The sequence below is a fragment of the Meleagris gallopavo genome, chromosome Z, assembly GCF_905368555.1.
Source record: "Meleagris gallopavo chromosome Z, MGAL_WU_HG_1.1, whole genome shotgun sequence".
Taxonomy (NCBI): domain Eukaryota; kingdom Metazoa; phylum Chordata; class Aves; order Galliformes; family Phasianidae; genus Meleagris; species Meleagris gallopavo.
In genome coordinates, this window is record NC_139435.1 from 62,056,680 (window position 1) to 62,074,148 (window position 17,469).

The following is a 17,469-nucleotide window of genomic DNA, read 5'->3' on the forward strand; positions in this document are numbered from 1 at the left end:
ATTTAGGAATAAATGCAGGGATAATTGGGAGTTCAGAGATCCTAAGCAGCCTGCAGCGTTTGCTATTGACTGGATCATTTTAGAAACCTCTGAGAGCTGCACAAGGAGGAAACCAGTCAAACATTGATTCAGGTCTAGTCAGTACAGATTTATCTCAGAGAAATGTATTATATAGCAATACAGTGATCATAGCATATTTCAAAGGTAGTACTTTTTGTGTTCTGCTACAAGTGTTATTTTCCTGGATTTCTGAGGAGATAGGAGCATTCCTAGATACGAACTACCTGAGAAATTGGAGAATTCTCCTCATCATTACAAATTATTTTTTAGCAACTCATTCATACTGTAGTAGAAGCTGGTAAATCTCTTTCGATGTTAATATATAGGAATTGTTGTACTAAGTCAGGCCAGCAGCCTGATTAGTTGTGTGCAATGTCTCTTACGGTGACTAGGTTCAAATATATTTGATAACTGCAAAAAGCAGATTGGTAGGAGGAAAGTTTATCTCCACATTAGCTCTTTCATTTTATCACCAACAGCGAAAATAAGAAATCATAAATGGAAGTTAAAGAGATACTGTTTGATGGTGGTCCTCTTGTCTGCATGAAAGCCAGCTCTACAAATCTTCCCAGATTCTTGACTTTACCTCTGAAGAGGAATGCTTACAAAGCTCTTTTTAATGAAGTTCAGTAATAGTTGCCTTGGCTCTAAAATGAGGAAAACCACATAAAGTAATCCAAGGTTTTAATATTCACAACACAAGGAGAAGCGAAGTAATTGACACAAATCTGCTTACGTATCACACAAGAAACACAAATAATTCTTCCTAACAAGTTTTTCCCTGTGGAAAGTCTGAAAAAAGGTGCTTTTCTTTCACTTTACCAGAATAAAGAATGTTTAAATGTTGTTTTGTTTGAATGTGCAACTTCAGATCTATCCATACTTCAGCACCGAATCCTCGAAAACACTAAAAGCCCAGTCTTCAGAATTAAAGAAGAATGATGCCCAGAAACAGATCTATGTCTCTATACTCAGGGAAATTCATAATAAATTATAGTATTTCAAATGTATGTGAATTGATCTAGTCATCCTAATGATGATTTCAAGTGAAGGATGTGCATATTAATGGCTAGAATAAAGAGACTCCGAGGGAGATGATATGAATGTTAATGTGAAAGTAAGATTAATTTGTGAACTCTTGCATGGCCTCATGTAACCAAAGCAGTAGGAAAAACATGTAAGGCATAGGTTTGCTGCACACACTTGTGAACACCAAGGAGTAGGATGGGCCTGGCATCATGAGCAGCACTGTGTGCATTCCCCAGCTGCAGGCATTTCTTGTGCTTCCTGGCAGTGCATCGAATGGATGCTCCTAGGGGAAATCCGGCTCAGTGTCTGGATGGCTGTCTTAAAACCATTCCTTACATTTAATTAATAATTTTCTTAAGGCAGATTTTCCCTTCTAAAGGGAAAAATTTAAATCGTTGCTGAAACAACATAAACAGAGTAGACTGTAGAGACTGAATGTAGCATGCTGGATCATGCTGATTTTACTGCACACACTGCTCATCTTCCCTTTCATGCTTGTTACACTCTGCACCTCACCTTCAGGTCACTTTGAGCCAGATGGCCACAGACTGCCACTTTCTTCTGATGCTATGCCTATGGACTTTGGTAGGCTACATACAAATGTAATATAGTCCTACCACAGTGTGAGAAGCAAGCAACCATTATTTGAAGTACTGCATGCTTCTCTGCTCATATCTATAGACAGCAGTGCACTTAAAAACACAGGAAATGTTTTAAATTTGAAGAAGGTGAAGAAGGTAGAAAAGGATGGAAATATCTGAAGCATAAATAATTGAAGCCCTTGATTCTTTGATATGATATGGCATTCCCATTTCTTTTTCATCTATGTAGAGGGAGACTGCAATTAAAGAGAAAATCTACCAAGCCTTCTTTTATCATATATTACTAAAAAAGTAATTTAGGTCATCCATATGTTGTGAACATTCAGCTATACTTATTGGGTGGCTATCTTCAGTGATCTTAAGTGGAAGCCTGTGAGTTGACACTGAGGCCCACGTATGTAAGACAAGATGAGAAGTGCCGTGGCCTCTCTGTGTGTTCATTGCTAGTGATCTTGTGAAGCTGCTGGTGGACAAACTCAGCACAGCACACAACCTCTCTAGTCCAGCTTCTTGCAGCTGCTGTAGCCACCAGCTGGTCTACAGAAGATCTGCTGTTAGCTCACAGAGAGCAAGAGTCAACAGGAGCAAGGCATCTCACTAGCTGGACCAGAGACATGACACTTCTGGGGAGCCAAGATATCTCTATCACACAGTCTTCAACCATTATATGTTTATTTTGTAAGTATTTCTTAAATTACCGCAAAGTAGAATAGAGGCCTGAAAAACCTCATTTACCCCCTAAATTATTTACCTGTACTGTAACAATCTTCCATCTTCAGTTTCCCTTTCTTTTGTTTGATACAAATGAAATGAATATAGTTGATGACAGTTATCAATCCAGAAAGGTCTTCTTAGCCTTCAGCAGCAGGATGAGCTACCTGCATGGCTGCAATATCTCTGAGACAATTTTTTGTAACATTTCCTTAGTGTCTATCTGAAAATTTCCAAGATGTTCTCTAGCACTGCCCTATCCATTAGCAGACACCTCTCAACTTTCATCTTGAAGCCACATACTAAGGTGTGTAGGCCCCTTTTTATCCTGACCTGATTTTCATGGGCTGGGAAACAAAACTTTCCCCTTCACCTCTGCAGCTGCTTTCAAGCATGTTGCCATGTTCTTCTCACTTCAAACTGAAAAGTCCTATTTCTCCCATCTGCATCCTGGCCTGCATTAGAAATAGTGTGGCCAGCAGGAGCAAGGAGGTGATCATCCCCCTCTACTCAGCACTGGTGAGGCCGCACCTCGAGTATTGTGTTCAGTTTTGGGCCCCTCACTACAAGAAAGACATTGAGGCCCTGGAGCGTGTCCAGAGAAGGGCAACGAAACTGGTGAGGGGTCTGGAGCACAAGTCTTATGAGGAGTGGCTGAGGGAGCTGGGATTGTTCAGTCTGGAGAAGAGGAGGCTCAGGGGAGACCTCATTGCACTCTCCAACTTCCTAAAGGGAGGTTGGGGTGAAGAGGGGTTTGGCCTCTTCTCCCTGGCAACGAACAGGACCTGGGAAAATGGCTGCAAGTTGTACCAAAGGATGTTTAGGTTAGTCACAAGGAAAAACTTTTTCTCTCGGAGAGTGGTCATGCACTGGAATGGCCTGCCCAGAGTGGTTGTAGAGTCACCGTCCCTGGCAGTGTTCAGGAGGTGTCTGGACGAGGAGCTACAAGATATGGTTTAGTAGCTTGTGGTAGCAGTGGTAATGAGAAGATGGTTGGACTAGATGATCTAATAGGTCGTTTCCAACCTTGTGATTCTATGATTCTATGATTCCCAGTCTCACCTCACCAAATGTGTTTTCTAGACCTCTGGTTATTCTCACTGCTCCCTTCTGGACTCCCTCCAGCTTCTTCCCACCTTGCAGGAGGTGCTTTTCCCAAAATTGGATGCAGCAGTATGGCTGGGTCTTTACAAAGGCTGACTAGAATGGAACAAATACTGTACAAACCCTGTAGGTATGCCTCTGTTTATATATCCCAATGCTGTGTTTGCTTTTCTAGTAACAGCAGCAGATTAACCCCTGCTGGCTTCAGACCCACTGTGGCTCTCAGATCTGCAGAAGTACTGCCCAAAAAAATTGGTTTCAGTCTAATCACTGAGTAATGGCTGCATGTAGTATATTCTTTTTGAGCGTGGAAGGAAGAAAGGTCATTTCTCCAGATTGTCAAGCAAACATTATGTTTTAATGACACTCACCAGCATCACTGCCTGTGTCACTATCTTGGTACCTAAAATTTAATAGGGTTGCTTCCTACTTTGATACCTTAGTTCTGAAAATATTGATTTGCAAAAACAAAACAAAACAAACAAACAAAAAACCCAACAAAAAAAAAAAACCAAAAAACACCAAAACCAAACAAAAAAACCCAAACAACAACAACAACAACAATAAAAACAAAAAAAAAAAAACAAAAAAAATCAAGATAGGACTTAATCTACTAATGTTGTGTTTTTGTAGCAAATGACCAAACACTTTTCTGATATGGTTATCAAGTTTCGCCCAACTCTATTTCATCCTGACCTGGTTTGCCTAGTTTTCTTGTATAAAGATCACACCAGCCAATGTCAAAAGCATAATGAAAGGTAAGATTTATGGCTTCCATTGTTTATTCACAGGTCTTTGACATTATTGTGGAGGAAATGAAATTGGTTGGATGTGGTTTTCTTCTTGATGAATCTTTTCTGACCATTAAAAAATTGTTTGCTTTAATATCAGTAGATCATTTTGTTTGGACTAAACTTTTTCATTTTATTTTCTTAAAACTTTATTCAGTCATTTCATTTAATTGACTAAGACAAAATTATCTTATCTGTGGTAATATCAGCTTAACAAACAAACCTTGCACAACTGCACCCTTCAGGACAGAGCAGAATTTAAAATGTGATATTACAAAGAAACGTTATATTGCTCAGCACAGAAGATCAACCTATCTGAATGATCTCAAGGGCTAGATTAACAGAAACAGGGTAAGTGTCAAACTCCACAAGAAGTCTGGGGCTCTATCTATTAGCAGGCAGCTTGCCCAGGGTAGAATAGAAAGGCATAGAAAGGTGTGGATATTCTGGTCTGTAATTGCTCTGAGTTTCGATGACCAGCAGTGACTACTGCTATTTGGAGGTATGACAGGGCTTTTGCAAAGTTGTCTTGGGAAGAGATGAGTAACTTCGTATATTTCTTAGGTGGTTCAAGGAATAGCTTTCATGAAGAATAGAATCAAACAGCCACAAATTAAAAAAAAAAAAAAAAAAAGCAACAAGAGTGTAGATCCTCCTATAAGTAAGCCAGAGATGAATGTATAGATGAATAGGGAGAAGAAAGAACCACTGATGATCCTAGAACTGTTACTCCTTGAATAAAGGAATGTGATTCATCTGAGATGAGACAAGTAGTGGTAGCCATAGTAGATATTTCATAATTGTACAAAGCAAAAAAAAAATCAGTAATCATTTTTATGGATCATTGTAGTAATAGCATATATAAAAGGATAATGGCAACTGCTGTACAAATCTTTCATACCCGTGTGAAGAAGATCACCAGGCTTTTGCTGTTTCACAGTCCCTAATAGGTACCTGCAGCACTGCCATTGATGAGGGAAGTGTTTTAGAGAGGAGTTACAGTCAAAAAGGGGCTACAGAATGGGGGAGACAACATGAGATAGAAATTGTATTTTTGTAACATCAGCAAGCAGATTACAGCACTGAATCTGCAGCTGGTTAACTTTTTGTACTTTAAAAAAAAAAAAAAAGTCTGACAGATTTGCCGTAGTTTGCTTAGGAAATCAATGGACTTAAACAGGTATTTTTTAGAATCATGTTATGGCCTTTGGGCAGTTAACAGGCTGTTTTTAATGCAGATTTTTAATTTGTCCTCAAAGAACACTACAACCTCATACATTACAAAACCTAGTACACGTTATTATCTTTTCTTAAATTTGGAAAAAAGAGGGCCACAAGGTTAAAGCTACATTTTCAAAAAGAACTTTTCAGCTGATGCATCAGGACCTGCAATCTTGAAGGCCTTCAGCCTGTTCACCTCTTACAGAATCTCTTGTTTTTACCAAAGCAAAATGGTCTCAGTGAGAAAGGAAAACAGCACAAACCCCAAACACCGCTGAGAGTGGCTACGAATTAACAAGGTCTGCAAATCTACCTCAGCTGTCTATGTTCACACCTTCAGGAGCCAAATGTCACCACCATCCTTCCTTGCAAAACTTGCCACAGAGTCAGTGACACTGGAGACAGTGCAGTAGACACACAGGGATGCTCCCCAGTGCCTTACTGAGCCCCATGGCCACTTGCCCAGGCCTCCTGCTGTGCTGGGGCCAGTGGCTCTGATCCTTTATCTGGAGAAAGATGGCCTCATTGGCATCAGTAGGGGCAACAACAGGTCCTCCAGGCTGTCCCTCCGCAAATGGTGCAGACATATTAGTGCTCGGGAGTAGACTCATCTGCTGTGGTCATTAACATCCTCCCTTGGAGACTTTACCTCTGTTTTTAAAACTGTTTGCTTTTATTACAGACAATAATTTTTCTGAATACTTGGAGTACCATGTTGGTAGGATATCAAACCAGGATGTCTTGTTCATTCAGTGTTATGTTTTCTTTCTACTATTCCCTATGAGGGCCAAGGATGGGCCTTATGTAGCAATAAATCAAGAAAATAACACGACAGTGAACATACACAACTGTTCAGATTGGCAATGTGAGGTGTGTACTCCTGCAAATGCCTTGATGCAAGATGCTGCCATATTGTTTCATAGAAGAAAAAGAAAGATTCTTCTAGCAAGCGGTAGAAGATAGTAGTTTTGAGTGCACTAGGTAAAGTAGATGCTCTGACCCATTGCTTTTTTTTTCTCTTACTTTTAAGCAACTTCCACATTATTTAGGAAATGTGAATGAAATCAGGAATGCAGCTTCTGGCACATGCATGGCGTAGAAATCGTATACTTTGGGGTACTTGAAATGAGGTGTACAAGCTGAGATCTGCCCATTCACAAGTCAATTGCACAGTTCCAATTAGCCACAAATACTCTGTGCTACCCACAGTCAATTGTCACAATTGTCAATTGTCACACCTCTCTCAGGCGTACATAACAGGTACTTGCTGTGGTGCTGAGGTATTTTGAACTGGCATACTAAGGGCATAGCTTTCTAGTTAGCATCCTTTAAAATCTCAGATTATCCAGAAGTGTCTTTTGCATAGCACAGGAATTGCTCCTAGCTTGTAGGACATTGGAGTTGCCCGTGGTCTCATGTTTCTGGCACAGAAAACACTTGCCACCATGACCAGAAGAGCAGACACTCCAATCTTATTCCTTTGCCTTGCGTTGGTGTTGTAAGAGCAAAGTGCTGGCTCACAGATAGGCAGCATGAGGCCCTTAATCTTCTTTGCTTGTTCACACTGAACTTGCATAATCCATGTAGCAGCCAGGCCAAACCTAGTTATTTATAATCCAGGAACACTCTGACTTGCTGTCTTCATTATGACGAAGGGGGTTTTCCAATGTGCAGGACAATGTGCTGCTCACCATGCTACTTCTGGTACTCTGCTTTAAGAATATTACTGCTAAAGATCATCCGCATGAAATGCACTGTCTTCATCTACTTTAAACACTTATTTTGTCTCAACTGCAGCTACTACCTTGACCATACCTAGTTATGTTCATCGTAGTGTGAAAAAAATTGCTATTATCTGTTCTAGTTAATTTGGAATATGGAAATTGTATGTTCAAAATTGAACACATCTGCCTGTAGAGCTTGCTGTTCCCGCAGGCATGTGGGGAAATGTATTCTTGCTTTTCTGTGGTATTTCTTACCTGATGTATTTGTTAGTCATTTCTGGTGATTGAGGCTTAAAGGCCTACCAGCAAATGGTATGTTATTGTCCAAAGAAAAGCAATTGCACCAGTAAAAAGTGATATTCTACCAGTCATTGAAAATCCAGTTACTCAACACAGTTATATCACACAGAGAGAATGTTTATGTTGGTCTGGTGTACACGGCCTAGTGCTTCAAGCATAATTTAGAAAGATATAAGGAAATCCGGGCTTTCTGAAATAGGTTAGTACGTAACAATAAGCAAGACAAAAGGGTTTTTGGAAGTAGAAACAAACTTGACTTAACACTGGACAAAATGTTACTGTCTATCCACAAACAAGATGCTCTCTGTTTCCATCCTGCTGTATAACTTCATCTATTCACATACATGGGATTAACATTTCCAAACACGACTGGGGGAGTGTCAGATAAAAGGATATTGGCCTGGCAGTAGGGTGCAGATAGGAACTGCAGGAGCATGGAGTTGCTTCCCTCTTGTGCCTTCATGGTGGCCCAGCAGAACAAAGACCTTTTCTTGGCCCTGATCTTGGGTCATCTTCATCTCTTGAGCAAATTAGAGCAGTGCAAGAACTATTAAAGCAGCTGAGGGAAAGTGAGTATTCATGGAATTTGTGCTATAATTCCTTTCCCTGGGCCTTGATCCTTAAACCACTACAAAATTATTTCCTGACCAAAAACTACCTGGTATCTCATTAAGTGTGATTTAGACTTGGTTTCCTAGTGGATAAGGAGAAACAGATCCCAAGCTGCCCCAGCACAGCGAGCAGCTGTGACTCGTGTCTATGACAAGCAGAGCTGGGCAGGCTGGCAGGGCTCACTGCAACACAGTCAACTTGATCAGAAGGGAAACCCACTGACAACCAGGATGGTAACCACATTTAAAATGCATGAGAAGATTTGAAGTCAAGTGCCCTGGGCAGGAGACAAAATCTCAGGTTTCCCTTTCAGATGCCAAAGAAGGGTTGAAAGAAGGAGAGAGCTCCATACCGCTGACTGGGCTCAGATATTACCCGAGCTCCAGGCCTGCACTCCGCTAGAATATGTTCAGTGACTGTCCAGGCATTGAGGGTAAGCTACGCAGTTCCAATTTCCTGCCCGGCTGAACTATCCGCTAAGTAACTAAGTCCACAGAAAGATTTGGATCAGCCCGGTGAATCTAGTTCTGGCCTTGTTTATTCAGCCTAGTAACTCCAGTGGAATAGTTCAGGATTTACATTTGTGTGAGATCAAGTTGATGTCTTACTCTTTCAACATCCCTGATGTTTTGGCATGTGGTTTACACACATAGTGTTCTTGGATTCACTGTCCAACTAATTTCTTGGAAATTAGGATAGCTAACACTAGCCATGTAAAAGCATTTGATTAAGGTTCCTCTTTTCTACCACGGGGAGCCATTCCTCATGTTCCAGATCAGTGACACTCTTGCTTTGGGGAGACTGGGTGACCCCACTCCTCTCCTTTAGTATGATTCTCCCCAGATCCAGGACATTGTGTGCTGCATTTTCATGGGAACAAACACACCTGGAGGTGGCTTTAATACATACTTTTATCTAATAGCTAGCTCACACAATTGCTAGACAGAAGATGCTGTGGCTAAACCATGCCTGCCTGTGACCCTTGGGCAGAAGGATGCGGAAATGAAGGGATGCAGCTTCACACCCACAGCCACAGCACAGCTTCGTCTTCCTGGCCAAATGTGCAAGCAGGCAGCAATGGAAGAAGGGAAGGGGTACATCAGCTTTACCTCTGCTCATGTGCTTGAATTAACCCGCTATGAGCTTCACCAGTGGTAGCAAACTGCAACTCTGCAAACTTGGGGCTCTCTCCTGGAAAGAAATTTACAGAACTTCTGTATTTCAGAGAAAAAAAGCATGAAATACATCTCTTCTCACTTTGTTGATCAAAGTACACACTTAAATAGAAGCAATTCTGTACTTTACATAACCGTTTCCTGCCAACAGTTAGCTTTCCAGCATCTGACAGAGACATTTCCTGCTGCAACAGTTAACTTACTGATAACTTACTGCTGTTTATTTACAAACACAATGTTCAGGCATCCTCTTATACCTCCCCCCTTTCTTTTTTTGGAGGCTGTTTTTGCCCCACAGAGCCCCGTCCTCACTTGACCTTCCTGTGAGCAGCACTGCCAGCTCACATGGGCTACCAAAGGAAAAACATTGAGAATTAGTTGGACTTGAAAAGAAAGCAAACGGACTGTGAATTTCTGAGAGGCTACAGGTGGTTTTGAATGGCCAACTGATGTCTGCGCTGGAAACTTGATGTCTCTGGATCCTCTCCAGAGACCACACCAGACGTGTTCCACAATCAAACTAGTGACTAATGGGCAAAAACCTACCCCCCAGAAGACAGTAGTGAGGAAAAAGTCATTGAGCCACAGTGATTCACAGGGAAGTGAAACCTCCAGAGATGAGTGTGCTTTGGCAGCCTGCAACCTTACTCAACTCAAGCAACAATTGTGCAGCTGTCAGTACAGTCAGCAATGAGGCTGACTGCATAAGCAGTGGGAAAATAAATCTAGATAGAGCAGTAAACCTATGGCAATCAGCAGCATCTGAATCTTGCTGTTTAGTAGCCGTCCTGTAGAAAATTGGACAATCAGTAGTAAGTCCTTAGTGGCTGGGTGGAGAGAATTTTAATTAGTAGCTTAATGCACCCTAATACCTCCAGATAAAAATGCTAATTTGGGGATGATGAAGTGTTCAGAGGAGAAATCATGGAGCAGAAAGTTTTTTAGGATTTTAATGTATATTAATATGAATTTGCTGAGATGAATTGAAGACTTGAACCTTCAAGAAAACACATTAAAAAAACACATGAAAATCCCAGATGGTACTTCCATCCTGATCATGTGTCTGGAAAGAAAGAAGTGCCTACTGCCGCAACTTCTTCAGGCATTCAGGATTTGTTCTAAATTAAATTTCCCAACAATACAATTATCTGTCTGGACAGATTTATGACTTTAATTCTGGACACGTGCAATACGAATCTGAAACAGTGCTGTGCAAACAGGATACTGTCTCTCTGTATAAAATATCAGCTGTGGGGTCACATTTCTTCCTCTGGATTCAGCAGCTGGAAAATATTAGATGAGTCACAAGGAACTGAGTGCTTTGAGAAGCAGTATGCACTAAGTGCCATACAGGATGAAGTCTTTAAACCCACAGGTTTAAACACTAGATTTTTGCCTTCAGAGCAAGAATAGGCTGCTTTGAAAAGTAACTAATGTTATATGTTGATGACTGTGTTCAAGTTGGTTTAAATAGCATACCTGAGAATATCTCACCAGAGTGCAGATGAGTGTTAGAAAACAGAGACATGCAGGACTGCAAGGAGCTCTCTGGTTCTTTAGCATACAGTTCTCATAGCCCACTCAGACTCAGTCTACAGCAAAAAAAAAAAAAAAAAAAAAAAAAAAAGTTTCTAGGAAGCCATAAAAAGACAGAAATTCTTGGTTCTTGTCTATCATTCCTGTGTTATAGGATAATCTGGCTTGGAATAAGAGGCAACACAAATAATCAGAAGCATTTATGGGCCTGGTCTGAAAGTTCTGGGAATACCCCACTGCCCCTTCTCAGCAGTCTTCTCCAGCACATTCCTATCCTTCTATCTCTGACAGGTTTCTAACTATTTCCTACACCTTTTTTGTGACACTGAAGTCTACTCTGTCTTGCTGTACCCTACAAAGAACACTCTGTTGGCATCACTTTGGGCTGAACGTGCCCATGTCTTCCCTTTGTTCCTTACCACATGGTTCCTGCAGCTGTCTGCTCCACATGCACTCCATACTCCTGGACTCTTGCCACCAGGCGCACATCTTCTCTGAACTGGGATGCCCAAGAAGAATGTCTTGCTCCAGCTGTAGGCTTGCCAATGCTGAACAGCACTAAACTATTATTACTTCACTTGGTTTTCTGGCTACAATCCAGATTACTCCAGCATCATGTTTACTTTCTTCTTTTTTTTTTTTTTTTTTTTTCAACAGGAACACGGTGCTGTTGAGAAAGATCTTTGCTCATTTTAATTCTATTTAAATTTGCTTCTTGAGTTTGAATCTCTTATCTGGCATATTGATTTTTTTTTTTTTTTTTTTTTTTACAGTGAAGCAGCTTGGTATTGGAAGTTTTTACGAGTAAACTTGTCTAAATAATTGGAGTCTGGCACTGAAGTAATACTGATTTAAATGTGCTGCTCCTCTTTTGCATAAATTTTGTATCTCTGCAGGCAGAACTTTGGTAACTTCCACTGAATAAGATAGCGAATATAAACTGTTTCTTTTTTAACCTACATTTTTACTGTCATTAGTGGTATAAGCTCCAACACGTAAGGGTATTTTCTTTATTTGATAATTAACAATGCACTTTTTACTACTGAAATTTAACTGAAAAACACATGTAATTCTGCCCTACTTTTCATTTAAAATGTGATGCTTGTTCCTAACCAGTAATTTTATATACATAGTTTGAAAAGTTTTGTGAAAAACAAGTACCCTTTGTTATTTCTACTTTCCAGATTTCATCATTGAGTTGTTTCCTGCTTGATCTGATGAGACACAGGTGTCAGTTTGCTAGATTTCCCATGGTATATTACTACACAGCTTGAGCTTTAGAATCAAGGTTTCCTCATCTACTTAGCCATAATGCTTTGAAAAACACTTACTACCCTTTCTGCTGTGCAGATAGTTATATACGCAGGGGGTTAAATAAGTGGCTTGCCTTGCTGTACTGCATCAACTAGCTGTAAGATATATTTGCTCCCGTCTTTTTTCAATAGTTTTAATCAGTTTTCCAGATCCAGAAAGCCTCCTTGACAGGAGCAAAAAGGATGATATTCCTGTTCTATTTGTCCCACTTGCCTTGTCACCTCCTCTCTGGATCAGCCTTTTTGCTGTTGATACTCAGACCCAGCTCAAGCTCCGTTTGTGTCATAGTTAAAGGTTGCTGCTCCAAGGTTGAGAACAATACTGCTTCTTTTGCCACTGCACTTAGTGTAGCAAAGCTCAGCTGTGCTGTGGTTGTGTGGGGCACACAGCCAGTGGAGATCAGTGAGTGTCATTGTGGGGTGCAGGGCAGGGCAGTGTGAGGCAACCGGGACATATGGTTGGGGGACATGTGAAGATTTCCATTCTCCACTGAAGCACCAAGCCTCAGATCATCTGAATTTAATCAGTGACTCTCCCATAGGACCTGCATTCACAGTAGCTGAAAGGAAGGTGACACTGGCCAGGGCACTGTGCCAGAGCAAGGCCCGAGACTGACAACCAGTGCACCGGGGACTGTGTTAGGCTGAAGGGTAACTTAGTCCCTCCTGTTCCCCAAACCCAACAGGTGTCCAAAGCCCATGGATCATCCTCACCCCTCCTATGCCCCCAGCTCCACTGCAGCACGTTCTCCACACTCAGCCCTTCTGCTGTCAGCCCTGTCATGTGTGGGTGAGCCCAGCTCTGGAAATGGAGCCACTGGACACATGGAAGATGCAAAGGGCAGAGCAGGGCCGAGGCCAGACAGGTGTCACATACCAGGGAAGAACATGGTATGTATACAGCTGCTGGCTGCAGCTCCCCAGCACAAGACCTGGCTATGTATCACGGAATGAAAAAGGGTAGCTAGAGCTTGAGGATGTTTGTGTCCAGAGCCAGTTTTGTCTCATAAGTACAAATGACAGGAGCAAGCATGCTGCATGTAGTTAGAGTCCCAGAGAGTCAAAAGAGACCATTTCTTCATGTTTATGTCCATTAATTATCATTCAAGGAGCATTAGAAAAAAGATATGTATGAAACATCAAGGCATTCCTTAAAAGGACTGTACTATTGTTTTTTGGTGGGCTTTTGGGGGGTTTGTTTGTAGTTGTTTTTTTGTTTGCTTTTGTGTTGTTACTCTGTAACTTCAAAAAAAATTTGGAAGGTGCTGCTGCATTGCTACATACAGGCTATGCTCACTGTTACTGATGCATATAATATAGGTTGCGTTTGCCTGCTTAGGAAGCGTGTATTAATTGTAGTGCATATGAAAACATCTCTGGCAAATCTCAGTCTCTAAAAAGTCAGCATAAGAGAAGCTGTGTATTTTAAGGCATCTTTCAAGTTTAACTGTGCTATTCAGGGGCAATTTTCAGTTCTGTTGTTTGCTCAGAGACTTTAGCCCACAGATCTTTAAGTTGTTATTAAAATCTAACATGTTGCTCTGAAGATCAAAAACCAAGGTCATCATTACTCTAGCAGTTGCAAATTTTAAATTAGTGTGCAATCCTTCTGATTTATCAGATTTAAAAGCTTTTCTTCTGAAGTAATTTTAGATATTGCTAACAATAAGGCAGGGATTTTAGGGCTTTTTCATTACCTTTAATATCCCTTTCAGAAATGCTTCACTTACTGCCCAAAGCCAGTGGACCACAGGTTAAAAAAAAAAAAAAGTTACTAAATTAATGATTGCTCTAATTTATAATAATGGTTTCTCATTTGTCTATGCATTTACGTGTACATATACTATGTGTATATCTACATGCATATACTGTATATCACAGAATCACAGAACTGTAGGGCCTGGAAGGGACTTGTAGAGATCAGCTAGTCCAATCCACCTACCAAAGCAGACTCCCTACGGCACATTGCACAGGTAGGCATCCAGATAAGTCTTGAATATTTCCAGATTCCACAACCTCCCTAGGCAGCCTGTTCCAGTGCTCCATCACCCTCAGTGTGAAAAAATTCTTACAGATATTGGTGCAAAACTTCCTATGCTCAGGTTTCTGGCCATTTCCCCTTGTCCTATCGCCATGCACCCCTGAGAAGGTTCTGGCCTCATCTCTTTGCCTCCTGCAACCTAGATATTTATAGACATTGATCAGATCCCCTCTCAGTCTTCTTTTCAAAAGGCTGAACAGACCCAGGTCACTCAGCCTTTCCTCACAGGGGAGATGTTCCAGGCCCTTTATCACCTTTGTGATCCTATACTGGCCTCTTTCCAAGAGATCCTTGTCTTATTTGTACAGGGGAGTCCAGAACTGGACAGTATACTCCAGGTGAGGCCTAACAAGGGCAGAGTAGAGGGGACAATCACCTCTCTTGACCTGCTGATCATGCCCCTTTTAATGCATTCCAGGATGCCATTGGCCTTCTTGGCCACCAGGGCACACTGCTGGCTCATGGCCAACCTGTCATCCATCAGGATCCCCAGGTCCTCCTCTCCAGCAGGTCATCCCCCAACCTGTACTGATACTTGCAGTTATTTCTTCCCAGATACAAGACTCTGCACTTGCTTTTGTTAAGCCTCATCTGGTTCCTTCTGCCCAACTCTCCAGCCTGTTCAGGTCTTGCTGAATGGCAGTACAGTCTTCTGGCATGTCATATTGTTTCAGCAATCACCTCTGCCAGCTCCCTCAGAAACTCATGGATGCATCTCATCAGGGCCCATAGATTTGTGCTAATTGATCCCACCCCTGATCCCTCCAACATCTTTCCAACAGATGCAAAGCCCATTTTAACATTCTTCAGTTTCCTCGTTGCAGCATCCTGCGACTCAGCCTGAATGACAGTGAAAGGATAGTAGCCTTCTGGTTTAATGAGCTATGGTAGAGCCTTCCTAATGTCTCTAACATGTGCCCCTGGAAGACAGCACACCTCTCTGGAGAGGTTATCTGAGCAGCAAACAAGAGCCTCAGTGTCTCTCAGCAAGGAGTCCCAGTTACTAAGACTCTGCCCTTTCTTCGTGGCACTGGTATTAATGCAGTGCCCCCAACTGGCCCTGCTCTCTATGCTTGTTACTTCCTGCATTCTTAATGTGCTTCACAGGGCCTGGGTTTGGATCACTTTGCAAACCCTTGTGTCTTTCCAGTCTGAGAGCCTTGAATTTATTATCCAGAGATAATGCAGGGGTTAATAATACTGTGGGTGTTGGGGGCAGATGCCTCCTTCTGCTTCAAGCAGAGACCAGAGTCCAGTCCCTTTCCTCTCGTGGGTTATCAAGCCCTCTGTCCTGCAAGTGAGCAGCTGGATTGGCTACTTCCCTGCAAGGACTTAGGAGGTGGCTGCCGGTCTTCTGTAGGTGTATAGATAGATATAAAAGTGTTTACATAGATAAGGAAAAATTGCCGTTTGTGGTGTTTCCTACAGCAGTGACATCAGTGGCCATTTAGATCAGAAAGTGGTCGTGCCATGTAAGTATGATCAGATTTCTGTGATACAACCAAAGGCTTCAAACTCAATCTTGATGTAAATTAATTTAGTGGAATAAATGGTTATGGTATACGGAATTGCTCTCATTTGGTCTCAAGACTAGAAAACTTGAGAGGCAGACCACATCTGATATCAACTGGAAGATCATTGCCTGTGTTTATAGAAAATATGTTCTATGCTAAAAAGCTGTACCCTATGCTAAAATGAAATCTGTATTCTATATTCTAAACACAGCAAATGCTGGTAATACTTTTTCCTCCAATAACACTGCTTTTAAAAGAGAGGAGTATACCAGTGTTCTTTCAAATTTCACTGAATGTACTGAAAAAATGCCATTTTAACTGGATTCATCAGAAGTGGAAAATGAGATGCACTGTATTTTCCATGCATATAATGCCAGTCTCCTCCAGGGATTATTAAAAATATTATCAAGTCTTGCATCTAACTCAGCAGGCTTAAAAGAGAAGCACATGAATACAGTTGTCCAGCAACCATCAGTTCAGCAAGGTCTTCGACACTGTCTCCAGCAGTATTCTCCTGGAGAAGCTGGCAGCCCATGGCTTGGACAGGTACACTCTTTGCTGTGTAAAATACTGGCTGGTTGGCTGGACCCAGTTATAGGTGATAACCAGTCACAACCAGCTGGTGACCAGGCACTAGTAGTATTCCCCAGGGGTCAGTATTGAGGCCTGTCCTATCCAATATCTTTACTGATGACCTGAATGATGGGATTGAGTACACCCCCAGTATGTTTGCAAATGACACCAAGGTGGGAGAAAGTCTTGATCTACCTGTGGGTAAGAAGGGCCTAGAGAGGGATCTGGACAATCCAGACTACAGGGCTGTGGCCAATGGGATGAAGTTCAGCAAGACCATATACCGGGCCCTGCACTTTGCCACAACAACCCCTGGCAACACTACAGGCTTGGGGCAGAGAGGCTGGAAGACTGTGTAGAGGAACCAGACCTGGAAGTATTGGTCAACGCTTAGCTGAACATGAGCTAGCAGTGTGCCCAGGCAGTCAAGAAGGCCAATGGCATCCTGGCTTGTATCTGAAATAGTGTTGCCAGCAGGAGCACAGAAGTGATCATCCTTCTGTACTCAAGGTGAGACCGCACCTCGAGTGCTGTATTGAGTTTTGGTCCACTCACTACAAGAAAGACATTGAGGCCCTGGAGCCTGTTCAGAGAAAGGCAATGAAGCTGATGAGGGGTCTGGAGCACAAATCTCACGGGAAGCAGCTGAGGGAGCTGGGATTCTTTAGTCTGGAGAAGAGGAGGCTTGGGGGTGACCTTATTGCTCTCTATAACTAGCTGAAGGGAGTTTGTGATGAGGTGGGGGTCAGCCTCCTCTCCCATGTAACTAGCAATAGGGCTAGACAGAATGGCCTCAAGTTGCACTAGGGGAGATTCAGATTGGACTTTAGGAAATACTTCATCTCCAAGAGAGTGGTCAGGCAATGGAACAGGTGAAGTCACCGTCCCTGGAGTTGTTCAAGAAATGTTTAGATGTTGTACTGAGGGACATGGATTAGTGGGAAATATTGGTGATAGGTGGATGGGGTTGGACTAAATGGTCCTAGAGGTCTTTTCCAACCTTGGTGATTCAATGATTCTACAATTCTATGATTATTCCCAGATCACTTCATTTATCTTAGTGGCTACTGTTTAGCAGGCAACAAAAGGAATCAACTTTTGCATCACCCAGTATTCCTGAAAAAATTAATAGTCATGTAAAGAACAGGTTGAAAACTAACTGA